A 19,941-nucleotide genomic window follows, 5' to 3' on the forward strand; every position below is an offset into this window, starting at 1 on the left:
TGGGACAGAGGCACACAGATTCTCACTACAACCCAGACAGATGTGGAATGTTGAAGAAAACCACACAAATGGGAGAAGTACTATTTTCGTGGACTGTCACCTTACAATGACTATCTCTCTCTCTGTCTGTCTCTCTCTGTCTGTCTGTCTGTCTCTCTTTCTGTCTGTCTGTCTCTCTCTCTCTCTGTCTATCTCTCTGTCTGTCTCTCTCTGTCTGTCTCGCTCTTTCTGTCTGTCTCTCTCTCTCTCTGTCTCTCTCTCTCTGTTTCTCTGTCTCTCTCTCTCTCTGTCTCTCTGTCTCTGTCTCTCTGGGAGCCCGGCATTCCACTCAACAATGACACGATTCACTGCGTGCAGGCAGAATGCATTAGCGCTGCGCGTCGTCAATGGGATTAAATGTCATTGATGGAATTCCTCGTTTAATCGCTTGAGAACTACTCTCGTTTAGCCAATTCAATGAAAGCCACAAACTTTCCGTCGCACTTAACGCGCTTTTTATTTTGGGAAACGGCGGAAAAGGGTCAGATGTCTTCTAAAAAAAAGTTTTGAATCTTCTTCATCGTGCCATGCAACTTGAGGGGCAAAAGTCAACCGTCAGACCTAAGCAGCTTTGGGCCGTTGGATATATAGAACTGTGTCGCTGATTTGTCCGTTCAGGTCGCTTACCTACACAACCTGTCTGTCTGCTGAAACAACCTCACCTCTATTTAAGCACCCAGGCACAAGCTGGTCTAAACCGCCGGGGTCCAGGAAAACCGTTTAAACTATGACATAATTAGTCCGGGTACTTCTACATATTTGAAGGAGACACGAACTGCATTGCTTGAATTTCAGAGTCATTTTCTTGGGAAATCGGAAAGCGCTTTCAGAAAACATTTGTTCCCTCTACGACTCTCCGCGGGTCTGGTGCTGATCTCCTGCAACAACAACAAACATCAGTCCTGGATGGGTCTCACTCGAGAAGAGGAAACTTTGCGATTTTAGCACAGAGCAGACACCGGACCACGCGTGCTGCAGGACGACTGGGAATAATGCATAGATGAAACCCCGTTCCAGTAACGCCGTTCTCGCACGGAAAAGGCGTCGCAGAGGGAATTTGTCAATCTCCGGGCGACAATGTCGGACAACTTCACCGATTTCGAATTCAACAGCACGACGCAGCCGGTGGCAGCTGCCGTGGCTCCAAACTACAACTTTCCAGCTCTTATATTCGGGATATTGCTAATCATTGTGATTATCGGTGGAAATGTGCTTGTGTGTCTTAGTGTTTACATGGAAAACGCTTTAAAAACTACAACAAACTATTTCATTGTGAGTTTGGCTGTTGCGGACCTACTCTTGGCAGTGCTGGTGCTGCCACTGTTCGTGTTCGCAGAGGTAAGTAGCTTAGGTTTTAGCCCTTAGCCTACCTGAGATATTTTGTCTAGTTAATTCATAATACCTGCTTGGCCTATTTCAGATGTTTAGTCATGTGGGGGCCGGTTGGTAGGCTATATATTTTTTTAATTTTAAGTGAATTTATTTCACTAGGGGACGACTAGGCTATTGGTTATGATTATGAATCACATTAAACTATTTATTCGCCTCTAAATTACCATAATTATAATCATGCATAATATCAGCTGTCTAATAGTTAGTTGCCGGGTATGAGAGTAGCGGTGAATAATAGCGGCTTAATTAACCCTCTAATCATCCAAATCAGAGCCATCAAACCAACCCATTAAGTTGATTACTGAAGAGGGGGAAAGAACATCCCGTTCCATTCTCTACTCAGGTTCTCTCTGTGTCTCTCACCTGTTCATTTCTCAATTACTATCGAACTGGGAAAGGTCAGTCGTTTTATACTGCAAAACGTCTTCTGCGTCATCTTGAAATGCTATAGGCTACGGCCAATTCGTTTTATTAAAACTGGTCAACGACAACAGACTAACAGTGGAATCAGATCAATCCAGGAGGTTAACTCAAAGCTGTTAAAATGAGAATTACTGAGATATTACATAACATTAATTGGTAGTGTCTATTGTTGAGAACAGGTATGTGTGTGTGTGTGTGTGTGCGTGTGTGTGTCTCTCGCTTCCTCTATTGTGGTTGACTACTGAATAGTCTTTACTTAGAGAATTAAGGGATGCCTGTGTGTGTCTGTCTGTCTGTCTGTCTGTCTGTCTGTCTGTCTGTCTGTCTGTCTGTCTGTCTGTCTGTCTGTCTGCCTGCCTGCCTGCCTGCCTGTCTGTCTGTCTGTCTGTCTGTCTGTCTGTCTGTCTGTCTGTCTGTCTGTCTGTCTGTCTGTCTGTCTGTCTGTCTGTCTGTCTGTCTGTCTGTCTCATGGTTGACTACTGAATAGTCTTTACTTAGAGAATTAAGGGATGCCTGTCTGTCTGTCTGTCTGTCTGTCTGTCTGTCTGTCTGTCTGTCTGTCTGTCTGTCTGTCTGTCTGTCTGTCTGTCTGTCTCGTGGTTGACTACTGAATAGTCTCTACTTAGAGAATTAAGGCATGTCTGTCTGTCTGTCTGTCTGTCTGTCTGTCTGTCTCGTGGTTGACTACTGAATAGTCTTTACTTAGAGAATGAAGGCATGTCTGTCTGTCTGTCTGTCTGTCTGTCTGTCTGTCTGTCTGTCTGTCTGTCTGTCTGTCTGTCTGTCTGTCTCGTGGTTGACTACTGAATAGTCTCTACTTAGAGAATGAAGGCATGTCTGTCTGTCTGTCTGTCTGTCTGTCTGTCTGTCTGTCTGTCTGTCTGTCTGTCTGTCTGTCTGTCTGTCTGTCTCGTGGTTGACTACTGAATAGTCTTTACTTAGAGTCATGTCTGTCTGTCTGTCTGTCTGTCTGTCTGTCTGTCTGTCTGTCTGTCTGTCTGTCCTGCTACTGAATAGTCTCTACTTAGAGAATGAAGGCATATCTGTCTGTCTGTCTGTCTGTCTGTCTGTCTGTCTGTCTGTCTGTCTGTCTGTCTGTCTGTCTGTCTGTCTGTCTGTCTGTCTGTCTGTCTCGTGGTTGACTACTGAATAGTCTCTACTTAGAGAATTAAGGGATGCCTGTGAGAGACCAGTGCCTAAGTCTTCCTAAATTGTGACGCCATTATCTCGTTACAGGAGAGTTGTTCCAGCTAGGTAATCTACTGAGCCAGCCAGGCAGAGTGTTAACATGTTGGTATTATCATGCTGTTAGCATTTTGTTATCCATCTTGGTTATTGGTTAACATTACAGCCTTTAGTTTGTGGCTTGTTCACCTGATGGTGAAGGGCAGGCTGAAAGTCAACTTCATCATACTATTGATAAGCCAAGAGAGGCTGATCATTAGTATGGACAATAGAAGACAGAGAGAGAAGAGGGAGAGAGAAAGGGGAGAGTATGGAGACAGACAGAGAGAGAGAGAGAAAGGGGAGAGTATGGACAGACAGAGAGAGAGAGAGTAAGGGGAGAGTATGGGAGAGCAGACAGAGAGAGAAAGGGGAGGGAGAGTATGGAGACAGACAGAGAGAGAGAGAAAGGGGAGAGTATGGAGACAGACAGAGAGAGAGACAGAAGGGGAGAGTATGGAGACAGACAGAGAGAGAGAGAAAGGAGAGTATGGAGACAGAAGGGGAGAGTATGGAGACAGACAGATGGAGACAGACAGAGAGAGAGAGGAGAGGGGAGAGTATGGAGACAGACAGAGAGAGAGAGATGGAGACAGACAGAGAGAAAGGGGAGAGTATGGAGACAGACAGAGAGAGAGAGAGGGAGAGTATGGAGACAGACAGAGAGAAAGGGGAGAGTATGGGACAGACAGAGAGAGAGAAAGGGGAGAGAGAGAGAAAGGGGAGAGTATGGAGACAGACAGAGAGAGAGAGAGAAAGGGGAGAGTATGGAGACAGACAGAGAGAGAGAGAGAAAGGGGAGAGTATGGAGACAGACAGAGAGAGAGAGAAGACAGACAGGGAGAGTGTATGGAGACAGACAGAGAGAGAGAGAGAAAGGGGAGAGTATGGAGACAGACAGAGAGGGAGAGTATGGAGACAGACAGAGAGAGAGAGAAAGGGGAGTATGGAGACAGACAGAGAGAGAGAAAGGGAGAGTATGGAGACAGACAGAGAGAGAGAAAGGGAGAGTATGGAGACAGAGAGAGAGAGTATGGAGACAGAAGAGGGGAGAGAAAGGGGGAGACAGACAGACAGAGAGAGAGGAAGGGGAGCGTATGGAGACAGACAGAGAGAGAGAGAAAGGGGAGAGTATGGAGACAGACAGAGAGAAAGGGGAGAGTATGGAGACAGACAGACAGAGAGAGAGAAAGGGGAGAGTATGGAGACAGACAGAGAGAGAGAGAGAGAAGGGGAGAGTATGGAGACAGACAGAGAGAGAGAGAGAAGGGGAGAGTATGGAGACAGACAGAGAGAGAGAGAGAAAGGGGAGAGTATGGAGACAGACAGAGAGAGAGAGAGAGAGAAAGGGGAGAGTATGGAGACAGACAGAGAGAGAGAAAGGGGAGAGACAGAGACAGAGAGAGAGATAGGGGAGAGTATGGAGACAGACAGAGAGAGAGAGAGAAAGGGGAGAGTATGGAGACAGACAGAGAGAGAGAGAAAGGGGAGAGTATGGAGACAGTGGAGACAGAGAGAGAGAGAGAAAGGGGAGAGTATGGAGACAGTGGAGACAGAGAGAGAAAGGGGAGAGTATGGAGACAGACAGAGAGAGAGAAGGGGAGAGTATGGAGACAGACAGAGAGAGAGAGAAAGGGAGAGTATGGAGACAGACAGAGAGAGAGAGAAAGGGGAGAGTATGGAGACAGAGAGAGAGAGAAAGGGGAGAGTATGGAGACAGTATGGAGACAGACAGACAGAGAGAGAGAGAAAGGGGAGAGTATGGAGACAGACAGAGAGAGAGGAAGGGAGAGTATGGAGACAGACAGAGAGAGAGAGAGAGAAGGGGGAGAGTATGGAGACAGTGGAGACAGACAGACAGAGAGAGACAGAGAAGGGGAGAGTATGGAGACAGACAGAGAGAGAGAGAGAAGAAAGGGGAGAGTATGGACAGACAGACGTTTTTCATAGACAGAGAGAGAGAGAGAAAGGGGAGAGTATGGAGACAGTGGAGACAGAGACAGAGAGAAAGGGAGAGTATGGAGACAGTGGAGACAGAGAGAGAGAAAGGGGAGAGTATGGAGACAGTGGAGACAGAGAGGGAGAAAGGGGAGAGTATGGAGACAGTGGAGACAGAGAGAGAAAGGGGAGAGTATGGAGACAGTGGAGACAGAGAGAGAAAGGGGAGAGTATGGAGACAGAGAGAGAGAAAGGGGAGAGTATGGAGACAGACAGAGAGAGGTGATAGATAGATAGACAGACAGAGGTGATAGAAGCAGCACTGCACATGGTTTCTGAGATTAATGATTTGACACCTGATCAACCGTACATAATCAATGTCCACACGTTTTTCATAGACATGATGCTGTGTGTTGTGTTCAGTTCCAGGGTGGTGTGTGGTCCCTGAACATGATGCTGTGTGTTGTGTTCAGTTCCAGGGTGGTGTGTGGTCCCTGAACATGATGCTGTGTGTTGTGTTCAGTTCCAGGGTGGTGTGTGGTCCCTGAACATGATGCTGTGTGTTGTGTTCAGTTCCAGGGTGGTGTGTGGTCCCTGAACATGATGCTGTGTGTTGTGTTCAGGTCCAGGGTGGTGTGTGGTCCCTGAACATGATGCTGTGTGTTGTGTTCAGTTCCAGGGTGGTGTGTGGTCCCTGAACATGATGCTGTGTGTTGTGTTCAGTCCAGGGTGGTGTGTGGTCCCTGAACATGATGCTGTGTGTTGTGTTCAGTTCCAGGGCTACGACAGGTGTGTGGTCCCTGAACATGATGCTGTGTGTTGTGTTCAGTTCCAGGGTGGTGTGTGGTCCCTGAACATGATGCTGTGTGTTGTGTTCAGTTCCAGGGTGGTGTGTGGTCCCTGAACATGATGCTGTGTGTTGTGTTCAGTTCCAGGGTGGTGTGTGGTCCCTGAACATGATGCTGTGTGTTGTGTTCAGTTCCAGGGTGGTGTGTGGTCCCTGAACATGATGCTGTGTGTTGTGTTCAGGTCCAGGGTGGTGTGTGGTCCCTGAACATGATGCTGTGTGTTGTGTTCAGTTCCAGGACAGTGTCCTGGTCCCTGAACATGATGCTGTGTGTTGTGTTCCAGTTCCAGGGTGGTGTGTGGTCCCTGAACATGATGCTGTGTGTTGTGTTCAGTTCCAGGGTGGTGTGTGGTCCCTGAACATGATGCTGTGTGTTGTGTTCAGTTCCAGGGTGAGTGTGTGGTCCCTGAACATGATGCTGTGTGTTGTGTTCAGTTCCAGGGTGGTGTGTGGTCCCTGAACATGATGCTGTGTGTTGTGTTCAGTTCCAGGGTGGTGTGTGGTCCCCTGAACATGATGCTGTGTGTTGTGTTCAGTTCCAGGGTGGTGTGTGGTCCCTGAACATGATGCTGTGTGTTGTGTTCAGTTCCAGGGTGGTGTGTGGTCCCTGAACATGATGCTGTGTGTTGTGTTCAGTTCCAGGGTGGTGTGTGGTCCCTGAACATGATGCTGTGTGACGGTCTGATGTCCATGGATGTGATGCTGTGCACAGCCTCCATCTTCAACCTCTGTGCCATCAGCGTCGACAGGTCAGTCAGACACACACACACACACACACACACACACACACACACAGACAGACAGACAGACAGACAGACAGACAGACAGACAGACAGACACACAGACAGACAGACAGACAGACACACAGACACACAGACACACAGACACACACACACACACACACACACACACACACACAGACACACACACACACACACACACACACACACACACACACACACACACACACACACACACACACACACACACACCAAACCCCAGGTCCCTCTACCATTATGGTTCGAGTCATCAGGTTTTCAGACAAGGTTCTCATGAGGCCAGAGAGGTTTTGGGATCCGACTCTGTTAAAGGATGTAAATATGATGTTTATTTGGTGATTTACTTTGAACTGTGTGTCTGAAAGCCACCCACAGTGATTCTAAGAGATTTATAACATTTTAACATTTTGACCAAATTTGAGAGTATAAATATATTTACATAAATTAATAAATTAATTGAATAATGTTTAGCCTCAGTCAATAGTGACCTGATGCAAATGCAAATTCACAACAGAAATAGACTGTTGACGAAACATGTATTCTTGTTTATTAACAGGAAAACACTCAAAATAAACAATAAACAAGCGTACATTTTTTTCCTTGTGTCAACAGTCTATTTCTGTTATGAATTTTCATTTGCATCAGGTCACTATTGACTTGTTTCATCGGGCTGAGAAACAACCAATTCATGACTTTCACTCAAATCCTGAATTTGTATCAATAGAAGTTCTGCACTACAGTTAAAATGAATCCAAGTGAAGGCATACTGTAGGTAAAGAGTCATACTGTAGGTAAAGGGTCATACTGCAGGTAAAGGTCATACTGCAGGTAAAGAGTCATACTGTAGGTAAAGGGTCATATTGCAGGTGAACCTCCTGGTCTCTACTTCTAATGGTGTTGTCATACTGTAGGTAAAGGGTCATACTGCAGGTAAAGGTCATACTGCAGGTAAAGAGTCATACTGTAGGTAAAGAGTCATACTGTAGGTAAAGGTTCATACTGCAGGTAAAGAGTCATATTGCAGGTAAAGGGTCATACTGCAGGTAAAGGTCATACTGTAGGTAAAGGTCATACTGTAGGTAAAGGTCATACTGTAGGTAAAGGTCATACTGTAGGTAAAGGTCATACTGTAGGTAAAGGGTCATACTGCAGGTGTTGGTCATACTGCAGGTGAAAGGTCATACTGCAGGTAAAGAGTCATACTGTAGGTAAAGGTTCATACTGCAGGTAAAGGGTCATAGAGGTAAAGGGTCATACTGTAGGTAAAGGGTCATACTGCAGGTAAAGGTCATACTGTAGGTAAAGGGTCATACTGCAGGTAAAGGTCATACTGTAGGTAAAGGTCATAATGTAAGTAATGGTCATACTGCAGGTAAAGGGTCATACTGTAGGTAAAGGTCATAATGTAAGTAATGGTCATACTGTAGGTAATGGGTCATACTGCAGGTAAAGGTCATACTGTAGGTAAAGGGTCATACTGCAGGTAAAGAGTCATACTGTAGGTAAAGGGTCATACTGCAGGTAAAGGTCATACTGTAGGTAAAGGTCATACTGTAGGTAAAGGTAAAGGTCATACTGTAGTAAAGGTCATACTGTAGGTAAAGGTCATACATACTGTCATACTGCAGGTAAAGGTCATACTGCAGGTAAAGAGTCATACTGTAGGTAAAGGTTCATACTGCAGGTAAAGGGTCATACTGTAGGTAAAGGGTCATACTGTAGGTAAAGGGTCATACTGCAGGTAAAGGTCATACTGTAGGTAAAGGGTCATACTGCAGGTAAAGGTCATACTGTAGGTAAAGGTCATAATGTAAGTAATGGTCATACTGCAGGTAAAGGGTCATACTGTAGGTAAAGGTCATAATGTAAGTAATGGTCATACTGTAGGTAATGGGTCATACTGCAGGTAAAGGTCATACTGTAGGTAAAGGGTCATACTGCAGGTAAAGAGTCATACTGTAGGTAAAGGGTCATACTGCAGGTAAAGGTCATACTGTAGGTAAAGGTCATACTGTAGGTAAAGGGTCATACTGCAGGTAAAGGTCATACTGCAGGTAAAGGTCATACTGCAGGTAAAGGTCATACTGCAGGTAAAGGGTCATACTGTAGGTAAAGGGTCATACTGCAGGTAAAGGTCATACTGTAGGTAAAGGTCATACTGCAGGTAAAGGGTCATACTGTAGGTAAAGGTCATACTGTAGGTAAAGGTCATACTGTAGGTAGAGTCTCTAGAAGATTTTACATTCAATGATCGTGATAGGTGTTTTTTAAATATATATATATATATACTTCTGTTTACATTAGTTGATTGCACTAGTTGAAAGTCGCTCTGCATAAGAACCTCTCCTAAATGACTAAGATGTTAATTGTAATATAAAATGTGTCTCTCCTCTGTGCGGCTCCACCTTGCCATCTGGGAGGCTTGGTGGACATGGTCAGTGGTGTAAATATACTTTCAAGTACTACTTAAGTAGTTTTGGGAGGTATCTGTGCTTTACTTTTCATATTTTTGACAACTTTTACTTTTACTACATTCCTGAAGAAAACATTCCTGACACCCAAAAGTACTACAAATCAAATCAAATGTTATTTTTTACACATGGACATGTTAATGCCAAAAGTACTAGTTACATATCGAATGTTAAACCAGGACCGGTCACTCACCTTTCAATATAAAGCGTTGTCATCCCTACTGCCTCTTATCCGGCAGACTCACTAAACACAAATACTGGTTTTGTAAAATTATGTTTATTTGTTGGAGTGAGCCCCTTGCTGTCAAAAAAACCAAAAAAAACATTTGTGCCGTCTGGTTTGCTTAATATAAGGAATTTGATGTACAGAGTTTAGTTTGACTTTTTACTTCATAACATTTGAGTACCAATTACTTTGAGACTTTTACTCAAGTATTGTTTGACTGGATGACTTTCACTAAGGACTTGAGTCATTTTCTGTGTTTGTACTTTTACTCAAGTATGAGAATGTAGTACTTTTCCCACCACCTGACAAAGGTCAAAGGTCCCTTGTGTCGTTTGAAATGGGTCCCCTGTGTCGTGATCACTAAACAGTCTCCCTCTCCCCCTCCATGATCATCCCTGTGTCCATCCCTCAGAAAGACCGCAGGAACTGTAGTTTGAGGTTCCATGTGATCACTAAAGATCACCTTGTGATTTTCTCTCTCTCTCTCTCTCTCTCTCTCTCTCTCTCTCTCTCTCTCTCTCTCTCTCTCTCTCTCTCTCTCTCTCTCTCTCTCTCTTCTCTCTCTCTCTCTCTCTCTCTCTCTCTCTCTCTCTCTCTCTCTCTCTCTCATTTTAAATTCAAGGGGTTTTATTGGCATGGAAACATATGTTTACATTGCCAAAGCAAGTGAAATAGATAATAAATCAAAGTCAAATACATAATACAAATTACCAGTAAACATTACACTCACAAAAGTTCCAGAAGAATACAGACATTTCAAATGTTATATTATGTCTATATACAGTGTTGTAATGATGTGCAAATAGTTAAAGTACAAAAGGGAAAATAAATAAACATAAATATGGGTTGTATTTACAATGGTGTTTGTTCTTCACTGCTTGACCTTTTCTTGTGGCAACAGGTCACAAATCTTGCTGCTGTGATGTCACACTGTGGTATTTCACCCTGTAGATATGTGTGTTTATCAAAATTGGATTTGTTTTCAAATTCTTCGTGGGTCTGTGTAATCTGAGGGAAATATGTCTCTCTAATATGGTCATACATTGGGCAGGAGGTTAGGAAGTGCAGCTCAGGTTCCACCTCATTTTGTGGGCAGTGAGCACATAGCCTGTCTTCTCTGAGAGCCATGTCTGCCTACAGCGGCCTTTGTCAATAGCAAGGCTATGCTCACTGAGTCTGTACATAGTCAAAGCTTTCCTTAGGTTTGGGTCAGTCACAGTGGTCAGGTATTCTTCCTGACACATGGGCTCCCTCTCCGGCCTCGAGGTCACCAGGCTGCTCATTATGTCGCGCACCTGTCACCATCGTTACGCACACCTGTCACCATCGTTACGCGCACCTGTCACCATCGTTACGCGCACCTGTCACCATCCATACGCACACCTGTCACCACGCGCACCTGTCACCATCGTTACGCGCACCTGTTACCTGTGCACCACCATCGTTACCATCGTTACGCACACCTGTTACCTGTCACCTGTTACCATCGTTACGCACACCTGTCACCTGTCACCATCGTTACGCGCACCTGTTGTTCACCATCGTTACGCGCACCTGTTACCATCGTTACGCGCACCTGTCACCATCGTTACGCGCACCTGTCACCATCGTTACGCGCACCTGTCACCATCGTTACGCGCACCTGTCACCATCGTTACGGGCACCTTTCACCATCGTTACGCGCACCTGTCAGACTCCATCACCTCCCTGATTACCTTCCTTATATATGTCAGTCCCTTTGGTTCCTTCCCTATATATGTCACTCCCTTTGTTTCCTTCCCTATATATGTCTCTCCATTTGGTTCCTTCCCTATATATGGCACTCCCTTTGGTTCCTTCCCTATATATGTCACTCCCTTTGGTTCCTTCACTATATATGTCTCTCCCTTTGGTTCCTTCCCTATATATGTCACTCCCTTTGGTTCCTTCCCTATATATGTCACTCCCTTTGGTTCCTTCCCTATATATGTCACTCCCTTTGGTTCCTTCCCTATATATGTCACTCCCTTTGGTTCCTTCCCTATATATGTCTCTCCCTTTGGTTCCTTCCCTATATATGTCCCTCCCTTTGGTTCCTTCCCCATATATGTCTCTCCCTTTGGTTCCTTCCCTATATATGTCCCTCCCTTTGGTTCCTTCCCTATATATGTCCCTCCCTTTGGTTCCTTCCCTATATATGTCACTCCCTTTGGTTCCTTCACTATATATGTTCCCTTTGGTTCTTCCCTATATATGTCACTCCCTTTGGTTCCTTCCCTCTCCCTTTGGTTCCTTCCCCATATATGTCCCTCCCTTTGGTTCCTTCCCATATATGTCCCTCCCTTTGGTTCCTTCCCTATATATGTCTTTGGTTCCTTCCCTTTGGTTCCTTCCCCATATATGTCTCTCCCTTTGGTTCCTTCCCCATATATGTCACTCCCTTTGGTTCCTTCCCCATATATGTCCCTCCCTTTGGTCCCTTCCCTATATATGTCACTCCCTTTGGTTCCTTCCCATATATGTCACTCCCTTTGGTTCCTTCCCTATATATGTCCCTCCCTTCGGTTCCTTCCCTATATATGTCCCTCCCTTTGGTTCCTTCCCCATATATGTCCCTCCCTTTGGTTCCTTCCCTATATATGTCTCTCCCTTTGGTTCCTTCCCTATATATCCAAAGGGAGGGACATACAGTGCCTTGCGAAAGTATTCGGCCCCCTTGAACTTTGCGACCTTTTGCCACATTTCAGGCTTCAAACATAAAGATATAAAACTGTATTTTCTGTGAAGAATCAACAACAAGTGGGACACAATCATGAAGTGGAACGACATTTATTGGATATTTCAAACTTTTTTAACAAATCAAAAACTGAAAAATTGGGCATGAAAAATTATTCCGCCCCCTTAAGTTAATACTTTGTAGCGCCACCTTTTGCTGCGATTACAGCTGTAAGTCACTTGGGGTATGTCTCTATCAGTTTTGCACATCGAGAGACTGACATTTTTTTCCATTCCTCCTTGCAAAACAGCTCGAGCTCAGTGAGGTTAGATGGAGTGTCATGTCTTATTATGTCTTGTTCCTGTTCTTTCTCTTCACTCTGTCTCTCTCTGCAGGTCTTATTAGGTTACCTTCTCTTTCTCTCCTTCTCCAGCTGTTCCTCATCTCCTCTAACTACCTCGTTCACCCTTTCCCCACCTGTTCCCTTTTTTCCCTCTGATTAGGTCTCTATTTCTCTCTCTGTTCCTGCTACTTTCGGTGTCAGATTCTCGTTTGAGTTTCTCATGCCAGAAGCAAGCTATCGTCTCGTTTGCTTCCTCCTTGTCCTATCCTGTCGGAGTCTGCCTGGCAGGTGCATCCTGTACACTACTAACTGTCTTATCGTTTGCACTGTGTCCAGTTCATCTGATGCTACGTGAGATCAGGTACCACTGTTCCTCTATGACCCGCACCTACCCAGAGAGACCAGCAGCCTGTCGCCGCTAACCCAGCTATTCTCCTCTGCTGCTAAGAAGGGGACTCTCTTGTTATTTATCAGAGGGACTTTATGTTTCATTTGTCGCCCGCTCTGCGGGTTGTCTATTTTTGCCATTATCAACGTCTGAAGAGGATCTATGTCTTTCCTGTGTTCTCATTAAAGAACTCTGTTTTTGTTAAACCGCTTTTGGGTCCTCACTCAAGTGCACAACATGGAGAGCATTTGTGAACAGCAGTTTTCAGTTCTTTCCACAGATTCTCGATTGGATTCAGGTCTGGACTTTGACTTGGCCATTCTAACACCTGGATATGTTTATTTTTGAACCATTCCATTGTAGATTTTGCTTTATGTTTTGGATCATTGTCTTGTTGGAAGACAAATCTCTGTCCCAGTCTCAGGTCTTTTGCAGACTCCATCAGGTTTTCTTCCAGAATGGTCCTGTATTTGGCTCCATCCATCTTCCCATCAATTTTAACAATCTTCCCTGTCCCTGCTGAAGAAAAGCAGGCCCAAACCATGATGCTGCCACCACCATGTTTGACAGTGGGTATGGTGTGTTCAGGGTGATGAGCTGTGTTGCTTTTACGCCAAACATAACGTTTTGCATTGTTGCCAAAAGGTTCAATTTTGGTTTCATCTGACCAGAGCACCTTCTTCCACATGTTTAGTGTGTCTCCCAGGTGGCTTGTAGCAAACTTTAAACTACACTTTTTATGGATATCTTTAAGAAATGGCTATCTTCTTGCCACTTCCATAAAGGCCAGATTTGTGCAATATACGACTGATTGTTGTCCTATGGACAGAGTCTCCCACCTCAGCTGTAGATCTCTGCAGTTCATCCAGAGTGATCATGGGCCTGTTGGCTGCATCCCTGATCAGTCTTCTCCTTGTATGAGCTGAAAGTTTAGAGGGACGGCCAGGTCTTGGTAGATTTGCAGTGGTCTGATACTCCTTCCATTTCAATATTATCGCTTGCACAGTGCTCCTTGGGATGTTTAAAGCTTGGGAAATCTTTTTGTATCCAAATCCGGCTTTAAACTTCTTCACAACAGTATCTCGGACCTGCCTGGTGTGTTCCTTGTTCTTCATGATGCTCTCTGCGCTTTTAACGGACCTCTGAGACTATCACAGTGCAGGTGCATTTATACGGAGACTTGATTACACACAGGTGGATTGTATTTATCATCATTAGTCATTTAGGTCAACATTGGATCATTCAGAGATCCTCACTGAACTTCTGGAGAGAGTTTGCTGAACTGAAAGTAAAGGGGCTGAATAATATCCAATATATGTCGTTCCACTTCATGATTGTGTCCCACTTGTTGTTGATTCTTCACAAAAAAAATACAGTTTTATATCTTTATGTTTGAAGCCTGAAATGTGGCAAAAGGTCGCAAAGTTCAAGGGGGCCGAATACTTTCGCAAGGCACTGTATGTCCCTCCCTTTGGTTCCTTCCCTATATATGTCCCTCCCTTTGGTTCCTTCCCTATATATGTCTCTCCCTTTGGTTCCTTCCCTATATATGTCCCTCCCTTTGGTTCCTTCCCCAAGCGTTATTGTTTCTGTTCCAGTGTCATGTCTGTGTGTTGTTTGTGTTTCTTGTTTTGTATTTAGTTGCATTTATTTATTGAAACACTCACTCCCTGAACTTGCTTCCCGACTCTCAGCGTACTCATTACTCTGCCACTGTTTACTCTCTGTTTAGGGCCATAATAGCATTCTAGTTTGCTCTGTTTTTTGGTAATTTCTTTCCAATGTGTTAAGTAATTATCTTTTTGTTTTCTCATGATTTGGTTTGGGTCTAATTGTGTTGCTGTCCTGGGGCTCTGTGGGGTGTGTTTGTGAATAGATCCCCAGGATCAGCTTGCTTAGGGGACTCTTCTCCAGGTTTATCTCTCTGTAGGTGATGGCTTTGTTATGGAAGGTTTGGGAATCACTTCCTTTTAGGTGGTTGTAGAATTTTCTCTTTTCTGGATTTTGATAATTAGTGGGTATCGGCCTAATTCTGCTCTGCATGCATTATTTGGTGTTCTGCGTTGTACAAGGAGGATATTTTTGCAGAATTCTGCGTGCAGAGTCTCAATTTGGTGTTTGTCCCATTTTATGAAGTCTTGGTAGGTGAGCGGACCCCAGACCTCACAACCATAAAGGGCAATGGGCTCTATGACTGATTCAAGTATTTTTAGCCAGATCCTAATTGGTATGTCAAATTTTATGCTCCTTTTGATGGCATAGAATGCCCTTCTTGCCTTGTCTCTCAGATCGTTCACAGCTTTGTGGAAGTTACCTGTGGCGCTGATGTTTAGGCCAAGGTATGTATAGTTTTTTGTGTGCTCTAGGGCAATGATGTCTAGATGGAATTTGTATTTGTGGTCCTAGCAACTGGACCTTTTTTGGAACACCATTATTTTGGACTTACTGAGATTTACTGTCAGGGCCCAGGTCTAACAGAATCTGTGTAGAAGATCTAGGTGCTGTTGTAGGCCCTCCTTGGTTGGGGACAGAAGCACCAGGATCATCAGGAAACAGTAGACATTTGACTTCAGATTCTAGTAGGTTGAGGCCAGGTGCTGCAGACTGTTGCCCTCGCCAATTTGTTCATATATATGTTGAAGAGGGTGGGGCTTAAGCTGCATCCCTGTCTCACCCCCCGGCCCTGTGGAAAGAAATTGTAGTTTTTTGCCAATTTTAACTACGCACTTGTTTGTGTACATGGATACATGGATTTTATAATGTCGGATGTTTTTCCCCCAACACCACTTTCCATTCATTTGTACAACCCTCATGCCAAATTGAGTCAAGCTTTTTTGAAATCAACAAAGTACGAGAGAACTTTACATGTTTGTTTGTAAATTATGGTGTGCAGGGTGAATACGTGGTCTGTCGTACGGTAATTTGGTATTTTAAAAAAAGCCCATTTGTAGTTTGCTCAGTACATTATTTTTGCTGAGGAAATATACACATCTGGTGTTAATGATAATGCAGAGGATTTTCCCAAGGTCGCTGTTGATGCATATCCCACGGTAGTTATTGGGGTCAAATTTGTCTCCACTTTTGTGGATTGGGGTGATCAGTCCTTGGTTCCTAATATTGGGAGAGATACCAGAGCTGAGGATGATGTTAAAGAGTTTAATAACAGCCAAATTGAGTTTGTGGTCTGTATATTTCATCATTTCATTTAGGAAACCATCAACACCACAGGCCTTTTTGGGTTGGAGGGTTTGTATTTTGTCCTGTAGTTCATTCCATGTAAATGTAATTCTCTCTCCCCCCCCCCTCAGGTTCATTGCTGTGTCAATCCCTCTGAACTACAACAGGAAGCACGTTGACCAGCGTCAGATCATCCTGCTGTCAGGCACCTGGCTCATAGCCCTGGCCGTGGCCTCTCCGGTCATGTTGGGTATCAACAACATCCCACACCGGGACCCCACCGAGTGTAAACTGGAAGATGACAACTACGTGGTTTACTCTTCTGTCTGCTCCTTCTTCATCCCCTGTCCCATCATGCTCCTCCTCTACTTCGGCATGTTCCAGGGCCTGAAGAGGTGGGAGGAGGCGCGCAAGGCCAAGCTGAGGAACAGCATCCAGACATGCAGGAAGCTTCAGCATGCAGCCGCAGCCGCCGCCATGCCGACCTCAGGGACCATCCCGGGCCGCTGCCCATGCCCCTGCCCAGGATCATCGAGAGGGACCTGGCTCAGGCCCGGCTGGGGCTGGAGGATACCGATGACTATCTGCAGCCGGACTGCCCCCGTTCCCCTCGGCGTACAGGGAGAGGATCAGCTCCGTGCCGTCTATCTCCTACCAGCAGAAGCCGCCGCAGAAGAGGAAGCGAGCCAAGATCAACGGCAGGGAGAGGAAGGCCATGAGGGTGCTTCCTGTTGTGGTGGGTAAGTGCCACAGATTAAAGTTACAGACTTGTCAAAAAGTTGTCAAAAAACTCACAAAAGGCTTCCCTGACTCGTCAAAAAACGATTAAGTTCCCCTCAAACCTGTCAAAAACTTACAAAGGTTTCCTTCAAACTTCAGAGTCAGAGTCCTATGAGTCCAGAATCAAGTTTCAAGTGTTTGTGACTGATTGAAGTCGCCATCTGCTTCTCCCCCCTTTTCTACTGAGGGCTCATTAGGTTCTACTGAGGGCTCATAGGGTAGGTTCTACTGAGGGCTCATAGGGTAGGTTAGGTTCTACTGAGGGCTCATAGGGTAGGTTCTACTGAGGGCTCATAGGGTAGGTTCTACTGAGGGCTCATAGGGTAGGTTCTACTGAGGGCTCATAGGGTAGGTTCTACTGAGGGCTCATAGGGTAGGTTCTACTGAGGGCTCATAGGGTAGGTTCTACTGAGGGCCCATAGGGTAGGGTAGGTTCTACTGAGGGCTCATAGGGTAGGTTCTACTGAGGGCATAGGGTAGGTTCTACTGAGGCCTCATAGGGTAGGTTCTACTGAGGGCTCATAGGGTAGGTTCTACTGAGGGCTCATAGGGTAGGTTCTAGGGCCCTGAGGGCTCATAGGGTAGGTTCTACTGAGGGCTCATAGGGTAGGTTCTACTGAGGCCTCATAGGGTAGGTGAGGGCTCATAGGGTAGGTTCTACTGAGGGCTCATAGGGTAGGTTCTACTGAGGGCTCATAGGGTAGGTTCTACTGAGGGCTCATAGGGTCGGTTCTGACTGGTTGTGATCAGACTTGGGTCAAATGCATGTTTTGGGTACATACTGTATAAACCCCTTATGGCCGGCCTCAAAGCACACATTGCCTTCTCCAAAGGCTTAAATAAAATAAAAAATGAAATATATAATTAAAACACACACTTTGGGAGCCCTAAAAGCTAGACGAGGCAGTCACTATCAGATTGTAACTGGAGAACCGGTTCCCAGTACTATGACAGGCTACATTTAGAAAATGGGTGAAAGTATTGTGTTTCCAGCTTCTGATTCACTGACCTGCTTAATGGATGATAATGTTCATCAAACCAGGACCTGGAAATGGATAGAAATGTTAAATCATGAGATGAAGTGATGAAAAGGATAAAATACCCAGCAGGCCGAGCTGGTTGAAAGGATGTCATCCAGTTTGGCCCACTGGGAGAGTATTGTGTTTCGGGCCTCTCTGGAGTCACACTGACCTGGACATTGATTCAGGGGCCGTAACGGTCTAAATGGAAATGATGCAGTGATATACCTAGGGGGAATTCTCTATCTCTCTCTCATTTCTGAACTTATTCACTTTTGGCCACGGCGTCATCGTTCATGAATAATTTGAGGCGGTTGAGTCGTTTTCTCAGTGTCAGACTGACGAGGTGCATATTTTATGAAACATGCACTATGTTTGAGTGGTGGATGCCGGTGGCGCATCCTTCATCTTCATCGGTGAGAGAAAAACAAAAGCCTTCTATGAAAAGGTGCTGTGTCCTGCGGCGCTGTCATGGCTTCCTGATCTGTCACAATGAACTGCTGCACACTTTCAAAAAGGCTTTCAAAAAGAGCTTATTCGGCTGTGTCCTAATAGGAGAACTCTTCTGAAGAACCTGTCCTAATAGGAGAACTCTTCTGAACAACCTGTCCTAATAGGAGAACTCTTCTGAAGAACCTGTCCTAATAGGATGACTCTTCTGAAGAACCTGTCCTAATAGGAGAACTCTTCTGAATAACCTGTCCTTATAGGAGAACTCTTCTGAAGAACCTGTCCTAATAGGAGAACCCTTCTGAAGAACCTGTCCTAATAGGAGAACTCTTCTGAAGAACCTGTCGTAATAGGAGAACTCTTCTGAAGAACCTGTCCTAATAGGAGAACTCTTCTGAAGAACCTGTCCTAATAGGAGAACTCTTCTGAAGAACCTGTCCTAATAGGAGGAGAACTCTTCTGAAGAACCTGTCCTAATAGGAGAACTCTTCTGAAGAACCTGTCCTAATAGGAGAACTCTTCTGAAGAACCTGTCCTAATAGGAGAACTCTTCTGAAGAACCTGTCCTAATAGGAGAACTCTTCTGAAGAACCTGTCCTAATAGGAGAACTCTTCTGAAGAACCTAATAGGAGAACTCTTCTGAAGAACCTGTCCTAATAGGAGAACTCTTCTGAAGAACCTGTCCTAATAGGAGAACTCTTCTGAGAACTCTTCTGAAGAACCTGTCCTAATAGGAGAACTCTTCTGAAGAACCTGTCCTAATAGGAGAACTCTTCTGAAGAACCTGTCCTAATAGGAGAACTCTTCTGAAGAACCTGTCCTAATAGGAGAACTCTTCTGAAGAACCTGTCCTAATAGGAGAACTCTTCTGAAGGTCCCAATAGGAGAACTCTTCTGAAGAACCTGTCCTAATAGGAGAATACATTTGATTTCTGAAGAACCTGTCCTAATAGGAGAACTCTTCTGAAGAACCTGTCCTAATAGGAGAACTCTTCTGAAGAAAATAGGGAACTCTTCTGAAGAACCTGTTGAAAGAGGAACAACCTGTATAATTTTTGAAGAACCTGTCCTAATGGAGTGTGCCTGTCCTAATACTGAAGAACCTGTCCTAATAGGAGAACTACTTTTGAAGAACCTGTTTTTAAATGATTAATGAGAGAAAACTCTTCTGAAGAATGTAGGAGAACTCTTCTGAAGAATAATAGGAGAACCCTTCTGAAGAACCTTTTGCTCGCTGTTTGTTTTAGGGCTGGGTTTCTGTACAGCAGTTTGAGATATCAGCTGATGTTGAAGGGCTATATAAAATACATTTGATTTGATTTTGTTCCGGGTAGAACCCTCTGACAGCAGAACCCAAAGGGTCTCTGCTTGGAAAAGGACAACCAAATACTTTTTTAGGTAGAACTGTAAGTGTGGTGTGCCTACTGCAGAGCTACTTTTATTTTTAAATGATTAATGAGAGAAACAACCTTTCTAATGTACAATGAATGCTACAGTGTTGACAGCAGATACACAGCTTGTTAGGAAAATACAGAATGCTACAGTGTTGACAGCAGATACACAGCTTGTTAGGAAAATACAGAATGCTACAGTGTTGACAGCAGATACACAGCTTGTTAGGAAAATACAGAATGCTACAGTGTTGACAGCAGATACACAGTTTGTTAGGAAAATACAGAATGCTACAGAAGTGTTGACAGCAGATACACAGCTTGTTAGGAAAATACAGAAGCTACAGTGTTGACAGCA

General features: G+C 44.7%; 1 pseudogene; it reads left to right on the top strand.

Annotated features, from left to right (window-relative positions):
• The first annotated feature begins 353 nt into the window (after positions 1-353).
• Positions 354-16,874, top strand: LOC135536995 (D(4) dopamine receptor-like; annotated as a pseudogene).
• The last annotated feature ends 3,067 nt before the right edge of the window (positions 16,875-19,941 follow it).

The sequence above is a fragment of the Oncorhynchus masou genome, unplaced genomic scaffold, assembly GCF_036934945.1.
Source record: "Oncorhynchus masou masou isolate Uvic2021 unplaced genomic scaffold, UVic_Omas_1.1 unplaced_scaffold_695, whole genome shotgun sequence".
Classification (NCBI taxonomy): Eukaryota; Metazoa; Chordata; class Actinopteri; order Salmoniformes; family Salmonidae; genus Oncorhynchus; species Oncorhynchus masou.